Source organism: Gopherus evgoodei, chromosome 8 (assembly GCF_007399415.2).
Source record: "Gopherus evgoodei ecotype Sinaloan lineage chromosome 8, rGopEvg1_v1.p, whole genome shotgun sequence".
NCBI classification, from domain to species: domain Eukaryota; kingdom Metazoa; phylum Chordata; order Testudines; family Testudinidae; genus Gopherus; species Gopherus evgoodei.
The window spans coordinates 10,832,354-10,849,722 of record NC_044329.1 but is presented as its reverse complement, the minus strand read 5'-3'; the positions used below and the strand labels follow the sequence as shown (position 1 = coordinate 10,849,722).

Sequence of the window (17,369 nt, the reverse complement as noted above, 5' to 3'; positions counted from 1 at the left end):
GTGCCCCCTCTCGGGCCAGCTGTACGCCCTGGCCATCGAGCCCTTCCTCTGTCTCCTCCGCAGGAGGTTGACGGGGTTGGTGCTTCGGGAGCCGGAGCTGCGGCTAGTCCTGTCGGCGTACGCCGACGATGTGCTCCTCGTGGTCCAGGACCCGGGCGACCTGGCGCGGGTGGAGGCTTGCCAGGCGGTGTACTCGGCGGCCTCCTCCGCCCGGGTCAACTGGGTCAAGAGCTCTGGCCTGGTGGTCGGGGACGGGTGGCAGGCAGGCTCCCTCCCACCCAGGCTTCAGGCCATCCGGTGGAGCGCGGGTCCGCTGCTCTATCTCGGCGTTTACCTTTCCGCCACGCATCCGTCTCCGCCGGAGAACTGGCACAGTTTGCAGGGCAGGGTGGCAGAGCGGCTCTGGAAATGGACAGGACTCTTCCGGTGCCTTTCCCTTCGAGGGAGGGCACTGGTGCTCAACCAACTGGTCCTGTCCATGCTCTGGTACCGGCTCAACACCCTGGTCCCGGCCCCAGGTCTCCTGGCCGACCTCCGGAGGGTGGTTCTGGAGTTCTTTTGGCCAGGACTGCTCTGGGTCCCTGCAGGGGTACTCCACCTGCCCCTGGAGGAGGGAGGGCAGGGCCTGAAGTGCCTGCGCACTCAGGTCCACGTCTTCCGCCTCCAGGCACTGCAGAGGCTCCTTTATGGTGCGGGTAGTCCAGCGTGGAGAGCCCTGGCGCACGCCTTCCTGCGCCGCTTCCGAGGGCTCCGATACGACCGGCAGCTCCTTTATCTCGAACCGAGGGGTCTTCCGCGAGACCTCTCCGGGCTGCCGGTCTTCTACCAGGACCTCCTCCGGACCTGGAAGCTGTTCTCTGCAACCAGGTCCGTGGCGGCCACCGAGGGGGCCGACCTCCTCACGGAGCCCCTGCTACACAATCCCCAGCTTCGTGTGCAGGTGGCGGAGTCCCCCGCGGTGCGCCGGAGGTTGGTCCTGGCAGAAGCTACCAGGGTCGGAGATCTCCTGGACTATGACCGGGGAGGCTGGCTGGATCCTCTGACGCTCACTCAACGCATGGGACTCTCCAGACCTTGTACTCCCCGGCGCATACTCCAGGAGGTGGAGGCCGCTTTTCCGCCCGCTGCTCGGGCCTACCTCGACCGGGTCCTGCGGGAGGGCACGCCCCGCCCACCCCCTACCCCAAGCCCTCCGGACCTTTTCATCGGGCCCCTGCCCCATAGGCCCGACCGGCCCCCCCGCCCCTTCTCCGCAAGCCGGGTGCACGACCTGCAGCCAGTCCATTTCCAAACCCCCCCCAGGAAGCAGCTCTATGCGCTCGTGCTCCACACCCTTCACTTCCTCACCCTCGTGTCCCGCCCCGATACGAAGTGGAGGGACCTCCTGCCACCTCTGGAGGGTGAGGAGCCCCGGTGGGTCAGCCTCTACTCCACCTTGGTCCCAAGGCCCACTGGGGATATCAGTTGGCAGCTCCTTCATGGGGCCGTGAGCACGGGCGTGTACTTGGCGCGGTTTATTCCTGTCCCGGACACCTGCCCCTTCTGCGGCGTGAGGGAGACCCTGGCGCATATTTACTTAGAGTGCGCCCGGTTGCAGCCCCTACACCGGCTCCTCATTAACATCCTTTTACGTTTCTGGCTGCACTTTTCCCCTCACCTCCTTCTCTACGCACTCCCTATCCATGGCCCCACGAAGTCCCGGGACCTCCTGGTCAACTTCCTCCTCGCCCTGGCTAAAAAGGCCATCCACGCGACCAGAGAGAGGAGGTTGGCCTATGGAGACCCCGGCGACTGTGGGGCTTGTTTCCGATCCATGGTCCGTTCATGCATCCGGGCGGAGTTCCTCTGGGCGGCATCCACTGGCTCCCTTGACGCCTTCGAGGAGCAGTGGGCGCTGTCCGGGGTTCTCTGCTCGGTGTCCCCGTCAGGTTCCCTTCTTATGACCCTTTGACCTCACTCCTGTCCCTGTTCTTCTATTAGTTGTCCCCCGAACTCAGTGGGTTCTGTGGTCCTGTGGGTCCTCCCCTTAAGCTGGGGGGGGATCCTTTAGCAGTGGGCGGGCAAAGCCCACTTCCCAGACACCCAGTAGATACTTCAGTGGACCCAGAATTTCATCCCTGATTTCTCTTCCCATTTTGCCATTGATTGGTTGAAAGACCTAAACAAGTTGTCTTAACATTTCTGTGCGCCTGTTTCCTCATCTGTAACATGTATATACTGATACATACCTACCATATAAGGTCATTATCTTAATTAATAGTCTTTAAATGCTTCAGTATTCTAGGATGGAAGATGCTAGACAAATATAAAGTATGACTAATAACCACCACATCCAGTTTCCTGCAGTTCAAGTCTTGTCAAACTGCTGGACTCTGGTCCATATCATCTTCGCTTCATTCAAAATGCAGTTCCACACTTTTTAAGTAGTTTAAAAAAATAGCAACCCAAAGCACTGTCTCCAATCCTGGCTTGCTAGCACTAGAACTCTGTCTCCTGCACGTTATTTTTGTTACAATATTATTTACTTTTCAGTTGACCTCAGCATTTGCTTGTTATCATTTTACACAAACAAACCCACTCTTTACTTATATTCAGATTTGTATCTGTTAGCTGAGGTTCTGATCCTGCAAATTCTTAGGCATGTGAGTAATTTTATGCATGTTGAGTAGTGTCACTGAAATCAACAAGGCCAAATTCTGCTCAGATTTTCATCCCCACTGCCTCATTCACGGTAGTTGGGTCACAGATATAAATGACAGCAGAATTTTACGGATCATTTTCTCTATTTGGATTAGACAGAAAATCAGTACATTAAAGTCCAGTCTTATCTGTAGAAATGCTCATCTCTAGATTGCCAAATGCACCCCAGGCTAAGGGTTTGTAAACTGACAGTTGGTGACTGGTGGGGAGGGGTAGTATTTAATTGTTAAATCAGCATACTGTACCTAGAATCATTGAGATGCAAGGAACATGAACCCCATGATACCAGTTTCAGAATTACCTTTCAGGGTAGAACCAACCTTTAAGTCTTAAGATTTTAAAAAGCCATTTTACCCCTTTTGTAAAACTATCCACAGGCTTCTTTATCATCCACATGGTAATAAGCTAGGCAGCTTTCATGATAGAGCAGGTAAAAATGATCCAAGACCAAACCTCTTGATCCAAATATTCCCAAACTTTAGAGAGGTCCAGATCTGAATCCATACTTGTTGGCTTGTTCCTATCACTAGTGTGATCTGCAAACAAACCCTGGATTTGAACAACCCAAACTTTAGAGTACACTGACTCCTCGCTTAACGTTGTAGTTACGTTCCTGAAAAATGAGATTTTAAGTGAAAACAATGTTAAGCAAATCCAATTTCCCCATAAGAATTAATGTAAATGGGGGAGGCGGGGTAGGTTCCAGGGAATTTTTTTTCACCAGACAAAAAACTATAAATTTTTCACACACACACAGTAGAAGTTTTAAACAAATAATTGAATACTATACACAGCAGTGATGATTGTGAAGCTTGGTTGAGGTGGTGAAGTTAGAGGGAGGAAGAGGTTGGGATATTTCCCAAGGAATGCTTTACTGCTAAATGATGAACTAGCATTCAGCTGAGCCCTCAAGGGTTAACACATGGCTGTTAATGTAGCCTCACACACACCATGGCAGACTGAGACACATACCCTGTGTGTGTGAGAAAGAGAGATGCGCATTGCCCCTTGAAGTGCGCTGACACCACTCTAAGCATACTGCCTTTTTAAGTAGATCAGGAAGTTGAGACAGCAGCTGCGGCCAGCAAGCTCCCTCTGTCCTGAGCCCTGTCGTGGACCCACAGTGCTCTATATGGAGAAGGGGTAAGCGAGGGGCAGAAGCAGGGGAGAGGGGGACACAACAAGCAGGAGGCTCCCAGGAGCAGCTCCAAGGCAGAGGGCAGGAGCAGGACACGGCAGTGGGGGGAGAGACAGAGGAACTGCCGGCACTTGATAGCCTGCTGGGTGGTTGCTGCACAGGGAACTTAGGGGAGCAAGCTCCCACCAGCCGTCTGCAACAGTCCGCTCTTTCTGCAAGCAATGGACAAAGCAGGCAGCTGCCATACAAAGTTATAAGGGAGCATTGTGCAACTTTAAATGAGCATGTTCTCTAATTGATCAGCAATGTAACAATGATACGTTAACAGGGACGATTTTAAGTGAGGAGTTACTATAGTTCTGATTTGGATCTAGATCTGGATCTCACCTAGGGTGACCAGAGAGCAAGTGTGAAAAATTGGGATGTTGGGTGGGGGGGGAATAGGAGGCAATTAAGAAGAAGACCCAAAAATCGTGACTCTACCTAGAACAGAGGTCGGCAATCTTTCAGAAGTGATGTGCCGAGTCTTCATTTATTCACTCTAATTTAAGGTTTCACGTGCCAGTAATAAATTTTAACGTTTTTAGAAGGTCTCTTTCTATAAGTCTATAATATATAACTAAACTATTGTAGTATGTAAAGTAAATAAGGTTTTTAAAATGTTTAAGAAGCTTCATTTAAAATTAAATTAAAATGCAGAGCCCCCCAGACCGGTGGCCAGGACTCAGACAGCGTGACTGCCACTGAAAATCAGCTCACGTGCCACCTCCGGCACACATGCTATAGGTTGCCCACCCCTGCACTAGAAAATCGACACTTCTGGTCACTCTAATCTCATCCTTAAGACTTAATCATCTCTCTCATAATAGGCCAGGAGGATGTTGGGTCTGATTCTTTATTCAGCAATGCGTTTTGTAATTTCCACTAATGGGATCAGAATCTTGCCTTGAAAGGGCAACAAGAGGACTAATGAAGTGGAGGTCAGTATTCAAAAGCCACATGCGCGCATAATTGCCATTGGAGAATCAAATATCCTCAATGCATTGCAGAATTCAAAATAAGGTGCTGGGATGGTCTTTTAAAATAGGCAGTGTGAATTAGAAGCAGTGATTTAGCCAGGCAGCAAAAGTAAATATGTACAAAACAGCTGCTTTGTTTAATATTTTTTAAAAAGAACAAAATTCCAATTAGTAAAATAGAAAGAAAAAATGATGGAATAGATAAAACTGCCAGGACCATTTGAGCTGCGATTCTATTATATTTCATCAGGTATGTGCACTAAAGCACCAAATGAAAAACATAATTTTAATAACCATTTTAGTAACGGATGTGGGAATAAATTATTTGTCTGGGATTTTTATTCACATTAGAAAACTAAATTAAGCCTAATATTCTTGAAATGCAAACCAGATATGCCAAGCTTTCATGAACACTGTAGCCAGTGCAGTGAATGCAAATTTTAATTAATATTTTTGTCAGTTTCTGAACATTTCTCCTGCATTGAGGGCAGGCCATGGGCTGCCTCTGATGGCTTATTTCCTAATCTGTAATCTTTTTTGCTAAGCATTTTTCTGCAGCCTGTTGGATAAGGTGGTTGGTTCTGCTTTACAGAAAACAGGGGTTTTGTATTCAGATGGGATGTGTGTTTGTTGGAAGTTGTATTTAATATCTGTTTTCCCCTTTTTGTGAATGCATGAATAAATCCTTATTAATCATCTAAAAACAAGCTAGAAAACTGAAAGTCCCAGCTTTGACTCTCACTAGAGCTAAAAAGAAAATATCTTGGTGACACCTGTATAGCATCAAACCTACTAGAAAATCTTCTTATATAAACCTTAAATGGTGGAACATATTTTTTCTTGAGGTTTTCTATTTACCTCATTCTAAGATCACACTCCCCCTTGCCTCCCACCTCCCTGAAAAAAGAAAATGCACAGTAGCAAGTCTACTGCTTCTTGAAAGATAGATGAAGTCAAAATTGGGAGCATCCAGGGTCAGATTTATAGCAGAACATATTCATTGCTTTTTTAACAAAATCATTTTAATTTTAATAAAGATACTTTGTATTTTGTCTCTTGGCTCATATAAGGGTTTTGATTCTGCCCTCTCCCCACCGACAGTTTAAGACTGTATGGTACTTTGCCAATGAAATTAATTAAATGTGCTGATTACAGTAAATTGGGAAGTGTTACAAACCACCAGTGACGACAGAGAAATAATTAATCGATGCCTAGAGAGGTTGAATGTATGGAGAGGAAATAAAATGAGATTCAAATTTGAAAAAAATCCAAGCTAATGCATCTGGGAGGGGGAAAATAATCAGAACCACAGATATTCAGTGGGGGAGCAGTAATACTGAAAGAGACCGAGAGATGCTAGGACACAGCAAAAATATATCCACATGTGTGAGCAATGTGATTTAGCACCAAAATGGCAATGCAATTTTGAATGCATATCTCGGAGAAAGGAACTCAGGCCCAGAATCTTCAGTGGAAGTTAGCAGCCTATATAGCTTGTTCTGCGATGGTGAGAGCTCATCTGGAATGCCTCCATTCGTGCTGTAGAAAGATGTACACAAAATAGAGAACATTGAGAGTTGAAAAAATGATCAAGATGCTTTAGGGATTGAGTTAAAAGAAATTAGAAGAGTTACATTTGACCACTATATCCTGAGCTTGACAATGACTAAGGAGAGAGCATCTCTGAGACGTCATCAAGACCTCCAGCTAAACTTAGGATAACTTTACTTCATATCTCTGATATTTATGAAAACAAACAGGGAAAATACTTTTTGGCCCTTTTTGTGCAAAACAGAGAAGCTGAAAAGTGCAGAAAGACAACTCTATAAAAATCGTTTGAAGGTTTCCATTCAGTCCTGCAGCATAGATTCTGTGAGACCTGGTGTTTTTAATAAATTCTTTTCTTTGTGATCTCGGTTCAGGTTGGTGCTTACACACATTAGAGCTGGTTGAGAAATCAGAATTTCTGCCCTTCAGGAAATTCTGATATTTTTAAATTTGTTTTTGCTCTGAAAGAGTACAAAAAGTCCAAATACAGAATTTTTTCACAGAATGGACAACTCAGAAAGATTTTAGTTTACAACTGTTTTGACATTCACAAATGGTTTGATGAACAGAATCAAAGCATTTTGTTTCATCTTGATTCAACACCATGTCCTCCTGAGATGCCTCATGGGAGTTGTAGGTCAGTTGTTTTATGCTGCCTTCTCCTTTATGGCTCAGGCTTCCCAGCTAGACTACATCTCCCATGATACAATGTGATCACATAATTCCCACAATGCACCATATCTGTTCAACCAGAGGGGAGGTCATGACTCCAAAAACTCGAGAGTTTAAATTTAACTTTCAAAGATAACATTGCATTTCCTGTCCTTTGAGGACTCATTTTCTGAACTTTAACTGAAAGTTATCACTGGTGTAAATCTGAAATAATTTCATTGATATCAATGGAGTTAGCCTGGATTGACATCGGTATAACTCTGAGCAGAATTTGGCTTAAAATGTTCTAACATGTCCTATGGATGTAAGTCATTGGCCTCCATGATTCTAAAACTTTTCATAGTCTTGTTCCAACCTCCCACAAAGATGGACTTTGTCTCTTTTTCTGTATCACTTTACCGCTCCCTATCCTCCCTTCACTTAATCTGGCCACACCTAATGTGAGTTTTCTGTGCTCTGCAGCCTCTGCCATCTGGAGCAGACTTCCAGCAATGCCCCATCTCCCTGACTCTCCATTTCAAAACTCCTCTTTGAACATATGTTTTGATCATTAGCCCTCTTCATTTTTCTCTCCCTGGGCTACAATGCTTTAACTCTATGACTCTCTCATTATTTAACTCTGAAGCAATTTGTGTGAAAGACATCATACAAAATAAAATTGCATCCTCCGTATAAATAAATCAGGGCCTCAGATTATCTCAGCAGTTCCCGAGAGTTGGGCTTCATACACCCTTGAGTACCTGAGCTCTATGACCAATGCAGTGAAAAATTATAATTTAATGCAGCAGCCAGCATTCTGTTTGGAGCATCTTCCAAATGTTAATTATTAATAATGCAATTATGAGGAAAAGTTCCTGTACCATCTCTGTATTAAATAGAATTTGTGCAGCCATCTGGTGTTCTGTTTAATTCTTATTAATTTATGGATTCAAATTAATCCAATTTGTATGTCTTGCTGTTAATTAAATTAAATCCTGTGACACAGGGAGGTGGTCTGGCACTGTGATGGCCAGGAACACTACTGCCAGCTGGGAAACTGGAGCTGGGCACTCAACATCTGCAATTAAAGACAATGGGGTGATGATGCGCCCAGCATCTGGAAAGAAGGGGGATGAACATCAGCTCCCGCAGAGAGACACTAGCTTTAGACCTGTAGGAAAATGTTGGCCTATGAGATCCCTACTAACATTAAAGGATAATGTAATGAGGTCAGAAGAGATAATTGGAAGATACTGCATAGATCGTTAAAGGAGGGGGATTGATTAATAAGTAAAATGGTATTCCAGTGATATATCAAGAAGCAATGTGCATTCCTTCACTGGGACTCATCTACAGGTTGGCTGAAGTTCTGAGCAAGTTCAGCATTAATTCCTGGGGAGAGGACATGTCCTAAGCAAGGATGTCTGAACTGGCACAAAGGAAATAAAAACCTTCCCTGCCTGTATACCTCCATCCCTATGAACTTTTGCTCCCATTTAGAAATAAATCTGTTCATGGGATAACTTGGTACATCTTTGGTGACTGGGATCAGAACTGTGGGATTGAAATGATTCAAGAAAGTCTGTTTCTGTGCTATTTCTAGCTAATTGCTTCTCTTTATTTATTGTACACTTACAGTATGTTTGGATCTGTAGAAAAAACTCGGTCCTGAGGAGCTTTCACAGGTAGGGCTGTATGGAAGGTGAGACTAGATCTATGTCTCTGTCATGCATTTGTGTCATGCATTCATTTTCATTCTATGTCTCTGTCATGCATTTGTCCCCCAATAAACACAACATAAACACAAATACCAAGCTACTACTGTGTGTTTACACTCCAGGAGCCTTAACATTCTATCTCCTCTGCAGAGAATGACATTGAATTCCAATAAAAAAGATTCTGTTACTTTAAAATGGATGGCAGATTCATTCACCACTTGCACACAGTGATGGCTCCCCCAGCCTCACCCCTCGTCTAGCATCTCCAGAGACACCATATAGAGAGTCTCTGCATGATGCGGAGAATACATATGCCTTGCACAGCTTGCCCTTCCTGTACCCATCCATCCAACGTCCTATACAGCAGAACTACACCAGTTCCTTTGCAGTGGAATTCTCCACTGCTAGAGAGGAAAGGGCTTATTTTCCCACTGTGCATACAAACACTAATCGCAGTCTAAGAAAATAAGAATGGCCATACGAGGTCAAAGCAATGGTCCATCTAGCCCAGTATCCTGTCTTCTGACAGTGGCCAGTGCCAGATACTTCAGAGGAAATGAACACAACAGGGCAATTTATCGAGTGAGCCATCCCCCGTCGTCCACTCCCAGCCTTGTGCTAATTAATATCACTATGACAGTCTTTTGACACACCAGTCAAAGGTGTCAAACCTTCTTGGAAGGTTTCCAGCACTTATGCAACACCTAGCTTGTTGCATGATGTTTTCTCTACTCCAGCAGCTTGATTATTTCACTACTTGACAAAATATTGGGATTGTAACTTTCAGAACCATTCTCAGGAAATGACAAATGAGGTGACAAAATGTACAACCAGCTAAATAATTTGAAGAGTCAGAGTGACTCTGGGAGCTTTGGATGAAGAGTGCACAATTATAAACGTGTGACAGGCATTGGGGCACTTGAGTTAGTTCCTCTGGGATAGCAGAGTTTGAAAAGAATTATGGTCTCAGGTAGCATTTTAGATATCTGTTTACAGCAATCAGCTTCTGTAAGTGGTGTAATTTTATCTTCCTTCTGGCTGTAAAGTATGTATGGAACAGAGCTTTTAATTCCATGATTACCTTCTATATTGGGCATTTCATTATCCTGCAGAAAGTTAAACTGTCATGTTTTCTTGCCAACGTTACTGAAGTAGTTGGCTCTCTTTTCATTTAAATAAAAGCAAAACACTTTAAAAACATTAAGTTAGGCACTTCTGATGCTTTGCCAGAACTGCTTTCCAAGATACAACTTGTGTCTGAAAGTACTAATAAAAACCCCAAGATACTGATCAATAAAACTGCCGGCTTTCAACTAAACCATGAATAGCTTATTAGGGTAATAAATGGGTGAAGTTAACAGAGGCTCTTTGTGCAAATTATCAACAAACAAATATAAAAGGAAAATTGGTTTACAGCCTGAACCAAAGCTCTCTGAACTCAACAGAAAGATTCCCATTGATGTCAATGGACTGTGGATAAGGCCCTTGAACCAGTCTTAGAAAACAGACGTACCAAAAACATGGCCCCGTTTCTGGTTACAGTTTATTAGGGAGCACAGCAGGAAAGAAAACTGAAGATTAAGAAGATACTGTTTCAGAACTGAAATGAGCTTTATGAGCTTTAAACTGTGTGTGTAGGATTAATGTTTCTTTATAATATCCCTCATCCAGGGGAAGGAGAAAAGATGACAGAGATGCTTTTAAAACTCTCAGAGACGTGTTTGATTTGGTGACCTCATTTAACAGTGGCTGCTTCTTTTGCAGTAGCCAGGTGGACAAGAGTAAAATGTTGCTTCTTAGCCTCCACTTCAAAAGCATATTATTTCCTTCCCTTTCACTCCTTGTGGTGTACTGTCTGATGGCCAGCAAGGGGACTGATCGTTCAGCAGCTGTGAAAAATTAAGGAAACGTGCACACTTTTAATAGCTCATCATTCTGGGTTGGTGGCTGCATTGTAAGAGGGGCTATGAAGTAATAGCGTTGATGAGTGGAAAAGAATAAAAGGGGGAAGACTGAAGAAATATGTCTAAAGGCCTGGCAAAGACCCCTAACCACATCAGCTAATCCTGCCTTAGCCCGGGGTCCCTTGCCATCTCTCTCTCAGACTGTGGAAAGGATAAGATAACAAAATATTGGCAGAGGCATCAGCTGAAAAACTAAAATCAGGACCAATAAATAAAGATTGGCAATATAAATTATGCGCTAAGATCTTCCATCAAGAAAAGCCTACCGTGGGCAGTTAGATCGCTAATAGGAAGACACGAATCGAGAAGCAGAATGGTAGAAGGAGATAGAATATCAAATACTCATTAACACTTTGAATCCAAATATGAGTGAACATTGAAACGACAACTTGATGAAAAATGTACCCAAAATAACATTTGGTCTAAAAATGGCAAAAATGAATGGGATTTCACAGGAATTCCTGGTGAACAATTTGGCCCAGAATGTTGGAAGCAGAAAGCCAAGTGGAGTTGGGAAGGACAGTTCTGTTGTAGCTGATAGAATGCCCAGGTAGCTGCTGGCATGGGTAGGGGATGTGAACACTGAATTTGCCAGCAGCAGTACCACTCAGCCAGCCTAATATTGCTGAAATATCATTTTGCACTTTGAGAACAGTGATTTCCCTTTATCCAAGTACATACCGGGGCATCTCAGTCTCAGGGCACAGTCAAAAGCTGCAGATTTGAGCAGCAGCGTAGTCCATTTCTGGTTCCACTGCTGCAGGCTTGCAGTACAGGTAGAGCTCAATCAACCATAATTCAGAAGACATTTGCACCTTGAATTTGCCAGGGGCAGGGAGGCTGTCATACGTAAATCAGCCTGATGGCTAGATTTCCCCATTTGTAGGGTTAGTGATTTTGGTGCTTCAGATACGGGATGGAGGTCAAGCAGTACTCCTTCACAGAGCTGTCTTCTACATTTTGAGGGCCGGATGCTGATCTCAATTTCACCTATATAAATATTCTGTAATTGCACTGATTTTTATGGTGTTACTCTGATTCACATCAGTGTAACAAGATCCAGAATCCATCCATAAAAAAAACAAAAACAAAAAAAACAACCCATGCACACTATATGTGATTTCCCTAAATTGGAAGTAAGTTTCAAAGTTAAAGTTTTTACACACACACACACCTCAAATGCCTTTATACCTCAAAATCTCTTTCCACGGAAGGCAGCCATTACTGGTGTATTTTCATCACTACATTTTTGTATAGAGATTGTTCATCTATTTAGCAATACAGTATATGATAAATATCAACCTGCTACCATAAGTCACTGCCAATAATGAAAAAGCACATTATTAAATATTTGTTCTCCATGTAGGTACTTATAGACTGTAATCAAGTTGCCCCTTAACCTTCTTTTTGTTAAATAGACTCAATGAGCTCAATCTATCACTATAAGGCAGATTTTCTAATCATTCTCATGGCTCTTTTTTGAACCCTCTCAAAATTTTTCGACATCCTTGAATTGTGGACACCAGAACTGCACAGAGTATTCCAGCAGCAGCCTCACCAGTGGCAAATACAGAGGTAAAACAACCTCTCTGCTGCTACTCACGATTCCTCTGTTTATGCATCCATTAGTCTCCCTTTTGTTCACAGCATCACACTGGGAGCTCATGTCCACCGTGATTATCCACCGTGACCCCAAATCTTTTTCAGGCACTGCTTCCCAGGATAGAGTCCCTCATCCTGTAAATATAGCCTACGTTATTTGTTCCCTCATGTATTTAGCCATATTAAAAGACATATTGTTTGCTTGCACGCAGTTTAAGAGTGAGCCAGATCCCTCTCTATCAATGGCCTGTTCTCTTCATTATTTACCACATCCCCAATTTGTGTGCCACCTGAGAACTTTATAAGTGATGACTTTATGTTTTCTTCCAGATCACTGATAAGAATGTTAAATAGTATATGGTCAAATATAATCCCTGTGGGACTCCACTGGAAACAGCTCAATGATGATTCCCTGTTTACAATTACATTTTGAGACCTGTCAGTTAGCCATCTTTTCTTCCATTTAATGTGTGCCATGTTAACTGTATTGTTTTACTTTTTTTAGTCACAATGTTGTGCAGTACCAAGTCAAATGCCTTACAAAAGTCTTAGAATATTACGCCAATGCTATTACTTTTATCAACAAAACTTGCATTCTCATCAACAAAAAAAATATATCAAGTTAGTCTAACAAGATCTACTTTCCATAAACCCTTAATGACTAGCATCCATTATATTACCCTTCTTTAATTCTTTATTAATTGAGTCCAGGATCAGCTGCTTTCTAGCCTGCCTAGGGCCAATATTAGAATATACACAATAGAAATATGGAGAGAGAAATATACAAAAGAACAGACTGTGAAATGCTACACAGAGAACCAACTCAAGATTTGCTGAAGGCAGTATTCATATATTATTTAATTGATATAATAGTTATAATAAATGATGACCAAAGGGTTATTCTGCTCCAAAAGGGACGATCAGTTTTGAAGAATATATTTTGTAACAGAAGGAGAAAATATGTAATTTATCTAAACTGCATACAACAAATCAGAACACTTTTTTTTTTTTGGATTCATCTGATGCTGCAGAACTGGCCAGTCAATAGGGAAGTTGCGGGCGTGCATTATGAAACAATACACTCACTGGAGATGAGCCTCTGAAAATGAGCTGGCTAAAGAGCTGAAGGAACAGGTATATTGAAGGCAGTGCAATGACTGACACAGCATTCAGCTACATCTTGTCCAACGCACAGTTTCAAAGTTCTCTGTACCTAGGAGACGAGTACAGTACTTGTGAGAAGAAACAGAGAATGAAAGAAATCAGTGCAGAGGACTTGATGTGCTCAGCAAACGTGTCTGGCATTCTCAAAACTTCACTATAGCTATTACCTTATTAGTCTTCTAGGGATCATTCTTTGATGATACAGTACAAGGGTATTTCAGGCTAGTTAGCCTTCTAAAAGGACACAAGGGCAAATTCTGTTCTGACTTACAACAGTATAAGCCCACAGAAGTCAATGAGCTGGCACCTGTTCAAGACACAGAATTTGGCCTAATTTGTTTAAGAGCATTCAAGTGGGGATGGCTGGAGTCTTGATACTAAGCTCCAAGTATGGAACAGTGCATAGCTGCACCATCCTGGGAAGAATAATTTGTCCAGCTCCTTTCTGTTATACAAACTAGCTCCACACCATTTGTCCCCTTATGAAAGCATTTAAATTAAGAGTTAAGTTTCTCTTTAACTAACTGCTTCCATCACAGGAAGAGACCTTCTCTGGCTAACACAGCAATGTTGTTGAGAGGCAGAAGTAAGCAGGTGGTGCGGGAAGGAGATAGCAGATGTTAGCTGGAAAATTTGGAACAACTCTTTAAACCCAGTTATCGGAGCCCAATTTCCATCAAAGCACATTGTTGAAATCATTAATCTGCACCTCCCAGACCCAATATTTGCCAGAACCAAATTTTCCATTCAGAGCATGCTTCCATAAAGCAGAATGTTTTAAATATTTTTCTAAAACTTCCTTCTCTCTTTTGCTGCTTTAAAAATATATTCCTTATGCTCAGAAGACCAGCTTTGATTATCCCCTTTCATACATCCCTATCTGTTCCACTAATTAAGTTCTCTCACCGTATCATCAATGCAGATGAAGTTACCTTTAAAAATGTGACCTGATCAAATGACTGATTGAACATTGGCACTTACTTTTGGAAAAGTTGAAGAAGAGGTCCTAGAATTTTTTTAAATATTGCTTTATTTTTCTATACACTAATGAAGTAGAGCTAGTAGAGAGACATAGCTAACTCTTACACTCTGCTTCAACACAGAGTGAATGGGATTAATGCAGTGTCTATTTCGAAAAGAGTTTGCTGGGATCAATAAAACACTTAATAACTCTTGAATGAATTTGGTTAGTATATCAGAAAGGAACAACAACAGCTCCAAGAAGCCAGGGTTATAAGAACAGCCATACTAGGTCAGACCAAAGGCCCACCTAGCCCAGTATCCTGTCTTCTGACAGTGGCCAATGCCAAGTTGTGTGAAAAAATACTTTTATTGTTTGTTTAAACCTGCTGCCTATTAATTTCATTTGGTGGCCCCTAGTTCTGGTGTTATCAGAAGGAGTAAATAACACTTCCTTATTTACTTTCTCCATACCAGTCATGATTTTATAGACCTCTGTTACATCCCCCTTTATTCATCTCTTTTCCAAGCTGAAAAGTCCCAGTCTTATTAATCTCACCTCATACAGAAGCTATTCCATTCCCCAATCATTTTTATTGCCCTCCTCCAAATCTTTTCCAATTCCAATATATCTTTTTTGAAATGGGGTGACCACAACTGCATGCAATATTCAAGATGTGGGAGTATCATGGACTTATATAGAGGCAATATGATATTTTTTGTCTTATTATCTCTCTCTTTCTTAATGATTCCCAACATTCTGCTCTCTTTTTTGACTGCTGCTGCACATTAAATGGATATTTTCAGAGAACTATCCACAATGACGTCAAAATCTCTTTCTTGAAGTTAAGTGACACAGGAGTATTTTAGCTTGATAAGGCCTCTTAGCAAATGCTGAAGTCTAACTTCTGGATATTCAGTCAAAAAACAGAAAATACTTTTGCATGAGTTAAATTTATTTACTGCCATGTCAGCACTCATTCTCTCAATGGTATTAGAGAGGGATTTTCAAAAGCATTCTGTGTCGGCCTAACTGCTTGCACTGAAGCCTGTAAGAGTTTTGCTTATGACTTCAAAGGGAACATTGTCTTGAACGGGAGCAGAGGAAACCCTTAGTTGCTTCATTTCTTTTTTTACTGCTCATGAAATGTGGCAGAGGATGTCAATCTACAGGGCTCTCACTTTATCCAAAGAGTACATATACAAACTTCTCCATATTGTACCATTCATGGTTCTCAGTCATTTCCTGGAGGGTGAACCTTGAGGATGAGTATGGAATTATGGGTACATCTACAACTCCTCTGGCAGTAGGTACTGCACAAGCACAAGGGGAGACAGTCTCATGAAAACCATGGCTGGATTCCTGATTAAAATGATGCTTACATGATTGCTGATCTCAGCGCTGCTGCATCATTGCTGGAAAATGGCATATGTAGACTGTCAAGAGTGCCAATTTTAGTATGTGGGAATATGTCATTTAGGACCATGTGTAAGAAAGAACCAACATCTTTAGATCCATTGTCAAAATATACCTCTTTCACAATGTGTCCACCCCTTCAGATATGCATTATTTACCTGCCCATTAGTCTACCAGTTCCTTGTGTCAGGGTAGCGCGGTTCAGAAATTTTCCTACAGAACATTTTTTTCCATCAGAGAATGCCGATTTCTTGAAATAGAAATGTTCAATGGAAAAGTGTTGATTTCAGTGACATTTTGATGGAAACCAATCAGGTTTCTGAGAGCTTGCCCATGTCTTCAAAAGCCCTGAGATCTTTGACTCCCAAACTCCCCAGTAGCTTTCCAGGGAATTGGCAAACACACCAGGGAGGTTGCTGAGGAGCCCAGGCTACCAGGCTTCTCAAGACCTTGGCAGTCCATCTGACTGGGAAACGTGGGCTCCCCAGCCCTGAATGGGGAAGTCCAGGTTCTCCAGTAGCCCACCATGTGGACTGGTGGGGTGCTTGGAATCCAGGAAGCTGAATGAAATTGACATAATTATTGTTAGTTTCCCTACAACTGAATAGCAGCTATGAAACTAGTCAGACAGTTATTGATTTCACTTAGCTGCTCCTAGCTGTGAGCAATAGCAGGGGTAGCGTATTGGGGCTTCCATGTTTTGTTGAGGGAGATCTTCTATGAGAATTTCCATTACCTGCCTACCTGGCAGGGTAGAGGGGAGCTTGGTCACCAAAGCTCCCATAGCTCCTGGGTCTCCCAGGCTCTTGGACAACCTGTTAGCTGGGGATCTCAGGGAACATTTTGCAAACACTGAAACATGCCTTCTGTGGGAACATTTCAGTGTGCCCAAAACAGACTATCATGGAATTCAACAAAGATACCCACTTCATCAGAAAAAAGTATTCACCCAAGAAAGCTCATGCTCCAATACATCTGTTAGCCTATAAGGTGCCACAGAACTCTTTGCCGCTTTTACATGTCTATACTGCTACTTTTAGCTCTGCAGTCTGAGCCCCAAGAGTTCCTGTCAGTTGACCTAGGCTCTCAGACTCACTGCTGGGAGTTTTGTTTTTTTGTTTTTGTTTTTTTTGTGCTGTGTAGATGTATCCCTTAGACTGATAGTGTGCTCCTGACATTTGTTAGTTGCATTTGCAATCTGGGGATTGTATTGAACCCCAGCTACTCTTCTGTGAGACAAGCTTTCAAGCTCACACAGAGTTCTTCTTCAGGTCTTATCTCTCTGACCAACATAAAATGGCCCAATAAAAGATATTACTTCACCCACCCTGTCTCTCTAATATTTTGGCACTCACACAGCTACAACAACACTGCATATTGCAATGGCGGTGACTTGAGACCACTACCAAACTTTTCCACATTCGTACTTGTGTAACCTACCCTAGAGATGAGAGGCCCCTATACAATTTTGCCAATCTCTTAAGCCAT

General features: G+C 42.9%; 1 protein-coding gene across 1 annotated transcript in view; it reads right to left on the bottom strand.

The window, feature by feature from the left end:
* The window catches only part of TRPC7 (transient receptor potential cation channel subfamily C member 7), a 116,834-nt gene that overhangs the window by 58,535 nt on the left and 40,930 nt on the right, over positions 1-17,369 (bottom strand). The window lies entirely within an intron of this gene.